The following is a 4,737-nucleotide window of genomic DNA, read 5'->3' on the forward strand; positions in this document are numbered from 1 at the left end:
AATCTCCCTGTAATCTTCTCTGCTCCAAGGAGAACAACCCCAGCGTCTCCAGTCTCTACATGTCACCGAAGTCCCTCATCCCTGGTACCATTCGAGTCAATCTCCTCCGCTCCCTCTCTGAGGCCTTCACATCCTTCCTAAAGTGTGGTGCCCAGAATTGGACACAATACTCCAGCTGGAGCCGAACCAGTGTTTTATATAAAGGTTTAGCAGAACTTCCTTGCTTTTGTACTCTGTGCTTCTATTTAGAAAGCCCAGGACTCCGTATGCTTTTTAAAACAGCCTTCTCAATGTGCCCTGTCACTCTGTCTGAAGCAACTGAACACAGATTCCTATTGAGCAAACTTCTCATCCGTGTGGAACACTACTGCAGTATGTACACACGTACAACAACAGGCTCACTGTTTCGGTCTAGGAGCCTGCAGGTGCAACGTAAGCTAAATGCACAATGACAGCAGCGGTGTGCAAAGCCCCAGAATGGCTCTTCACAGCTCGAGGGGTCACGGGGTCAAACCGCCCGCTCCTCAGGGGTCAAGCTCGGGAGTCGGGGGTTGGGGGGGGGGGTAGCTGTGAGGAGCAATCGCTGACTGCATCCATACCGTGGGGCAGGGTGCAAGAGGAGATGAAAAAGTCATCAAATACAACATTACATTGATTGTACGGACAGAAACAGGCCAGTCGGCCCAACTGGGCCATACTTCCAGAGGAGGAAGGCCATTTGGCTCCCTCTTACTTCATCTGTCGCTCCAGGAAGGACCTGCAATCCTCTCGGGTTCGTCTCCAACAAAGAGAAGGCTGTGGAACGACCTAATAGAGGTCTTTAAGATTATGGAAGGGTTTGATAGATTAGATAGACAGATGATGTTGACACTTGTGGGGAGACCTGAACGAGGGGCAAATACACATACGACAGTCACAAATAAATCCAATAAGGAATTCAGGAGAAACTTCTTTACCCAGAGAGCGGTGAGAATGTGGAACTCACTGCCATAGGGAGAGGTTGACGTGAATGGTGTAGATCCATTTAAGGAGAAGCTGGATAAACACATGTGAGAGAAAGGAATAGAAGGATATGTTGATAGAGTTAGATGAAGAGGGGTGGGAGGAGGCTCGTGTGGAGCATAAACACCGGCACGGAGCAGTTGGGCTGAATGGCCTCTTTCTGTGCTGTACATTCGATGTAATACACATAGTGGGGCTGATATTTCTGGAGAACAGCAGCCCCTGTTAAAATTAGAAAGGAGATAACAGAAGTTGGTTTATTAACAATCACACGACACGTTACCAGTTCATCCACCAGGCTCACAACCACCTGCCTCATCGTGGATCCCCTGAACCCAACTGGCTGGGGTTTTATTGAGTCTTGTGAACATCACGTGACCGGCTTAGGCCACTCCCAACCCAACAGCTCCACAAACCTGTGAGCATGCTCATTACAGGCACGGGGAGGGGGACCAATTGGACAGCTCTTTCAAAGAGCCTGCACAGGCACGATGGGCCGAATGGCCTCCTTCTGTGATGTACGACTCCGTGATTCGACAAAATGGCATTTGCACAGTCCCATCATCACAGCAAGCACGGTAATGTCATCCTCCTGCTAGACTGTCAAGCTCCAAACCCCCAAAAGGCAGGCGACCCTGTGCACTGCTACCCTATCCTCCTATCAATGTCAAGCCCATCGCAGCACTGCGAGCGGCATCCTCCATGTTTTGCGCTCGGCAGCAAACTAGAATTAGAAAACGGCTGACACCCAAAGGCAATCACTGATCACACGGCTGTTAGAGCAGGCTTGTAACTCACCTCAAACAACGAGAATAAGGAGGGTGGGGTGACAAAGAGTTAAGAGCCTGATGTTAGAAGGCTGCAATTAAATCCATGTGCTGCTTTTAATGTTAGCGTAATGTGAGGAACTGACTATAAAATCGCACTAACTATTCCAGCTGTCAGTTCCATCACATTGCACTGGCACATATTCCAGAATGTTCTTCACTTTAATCGGCTGCATTCATCAGTATTATTTGGTGGAATGTCATTTGTTAAAGCGCTTTCATTTAGTTGCAAGAAGCCCTTGAATATGAATTCATTATTAGCATAAAATGTTATTTCATTCCTTATTTCTAAATGACAATATTTTAAGAACGTGAGAAAAAGGCACGGGTGTGTAAAGACTAATTGGCCCATCAAGCCATCTCGAATTCACACTAACCCAGCTCAGTGTTCAGGACCTCCACAAACAGCTTTCATTCCTCGATCCTAACAGAATTAGAAGAGATGTTTCCTCATGCATAAGACATTGTTGGAACAGGAAAAGCCACCAAGCCCATCTCTTTCTGATAGATAAACCGACCCACCTTCTCTCCAGATCCCCAACCCCACACACCCACCATATCCCTCAACCCCACCTACTCAAAATATCCCTCAACCCCACCTACTCAAAATATCCCTCAACCCCACCTACTCAAAATATCCCTCAACCCCACCTACTCAAAATATCCCTCAACCCCACCTACTCAACATATCCCTCAACCTCAGCTACTCACCATATCCCCCAATCCCAGCTACTCCACCTTTTCCCATATCTACCAACTCCACTCACCCACCTTCTCTCCCTATCCCTCAGCCCCACCGACCCACTTTCTCAACATGGGCTGTAAATTGCTGCCTCTCTGGCTTTCTTCTCTAGAAAGGAGAAGACTGAGAGGAGACCTGATCGAGATATTTAAAATGAGGATATGGTGGACTTGGAGAAACTGTTTCCACTTGTGGATGAGTCCAGAAGCGGGGCCATTAATAAGATAGTCACCAACAAATCAAATAACGGCCTCTCTGGGTGCGTATGATGTGGGCCCGCCTGAAGAGGCCCCGCAAGTTCTGGGTTTAGGCCCCCATTTATAGCTCCCATTATTATGGATGAGAATACTACATTGTGATTGGTGGTCTAGGCCACCAATTTGCGCACAGCAAGCTCCCACAACCAGCAATGTGATAATGACCAGATAATCTGTTTTTTTAGTGATGTTGATTGAGGGATAAATATTGGCCAGGAAACTCCCCTGCTCTCCTGGAATACGTGGGTCTCTGCGCTGAGCTGCATAGCAAGGCCTGGGACCCGGAGTGTTTGTTACTCCGGGATCACCAGATACTTTAGGATTTTATTTTAGTGGTTGGGGGCATCTGCCCACGGAAAGCCTCCAAGCACAATTTTTGGCTCAATATCTCCCAATCCCAGCTTCTCACCACATCCCTCACCTACCCACCACATTCCACCACCACATCCACACACCTTTTCACCAGATGTCGACCCCACCTTCTTATCATATCCCTCAGTCCTGCCTTCAGAAAGAAATGCAATTGTCTCTTTACCCCATTTTCATTCATCGTCCCTGCTAACTTGTCACACCAGAAAGAAAGAAAGAGGGAGAAAGAGTTAGAAAGAGAGAAAGAGAGAAAGACATATATTTATATAGCGCCTTTCATGACCACCAGACATCTTAAAGCGCTTTACAGCCAATGAAGTACTTTTTGGAGTGTAGTCACCGTTGTAATGTGGGAAACCGGCAATCAATTTGCGCACAGCAAGCTCCCACAACCAGCAATGTGATAATGACCAGATAATCTGTTTTTTTAGTGATGTTGATTGAGGGATAAATATTGGCCCCAGGAAACCAAGGATAACTCCCCCGCTCTTCTTCGAAATAGTGCCATGGGATCTTTTACATCCGCCTGAGAGGGCAGACGGTGCCTTGGTTCAACATCTCATCCGAAAGACGTTTCTACCTGAGCACCACAGTCAATGGTTTGAAGAGATCAATGCTGTTGGGATAGACTGCAATGAGATATTTAGGTCTTGGGAACACAGTTGCGTTGGTTTTACTCTGTGACTTCCTTGATATTAGTACACAGTGAATCGTGTTCCCCGCAGGTGCCATGGGGAAAACATCAAGGGGCCGAAATTCAGGGTCTCGGAAAGACCCGTTACTGCTCGTTAGCGGCGGCCATAAGTGGCAATCCCATGGGCCATCACTTTGGGGTCAACTGGCCGACCCGACCCAAATTCAGGTCGGGGATTTTTCCACCTGGACCAAATACCGCCCCGATGCTGATGACCATCGCAAGCGGGTCACCAGAGCGCACACCACTCCTTTCCCTCCGATCGAAATTCAGATCGAAAGATCCATCCCCCGCTGCGCGGTGCCCCTGACAGGTTTCTGAGTCGGTGCACCTTGTCCCCAGAGAGCGCGGCCCAGCAGCGCGGCACCCTTCAAGGGAAGGGCCCACTGCCGTGCCCGCCATGTCATCATTTTCTGCCGGCCAACTTCCCAATCGGCCGGCAAGATAATGCCCACGGGGTTCGGCCGGGCCGCCAACGGGCAGCCTGGCACCCCTCTTAGCTTTCTTGTGCTACTGAAATTCGACCCCAAAAGGTGTTGGATGTCCTAGCCCACAGTGAGAACATAAGAACATAAGAAATAGGAGCAGGAGTAGGCCTTACGGCCCCTCGAGCCTGCCCTTCCATTTAGTAATCATGGCTGATCCGATCATGGACTCGGGTCCACTTCCCCGCACGCTCCCCATAACTCCTTATTCCCTTATCATTTAAGAAACTGTCTATTTCTGCCTTAAATTTATTCAATGTCCCAGCTGCCAAGCTCTCTGAGGCAGCGAATTCCACAGAGAGAAGAAATTTCTCCTCATCTCAGTTTTAAATGGGCGGCCCCTAATTCTAAGATCGTGCCC

Source organism: Pristiophorus japonicus, chromosome 22, assembly GCF_044704955.1.
Source record: "Pristiophorus japonicus isolate sPriJap1 chromosome 22, sPriJap1.hap1, whole genome shotgun sequence".
NCBI classification, from domain to species: domain Eukaryota; kingdom Metazoa; phylum Chordata; class Chondrichthyes; family Pristiophoridae; genus Pristiophorus; species Pristiophorus japonicus.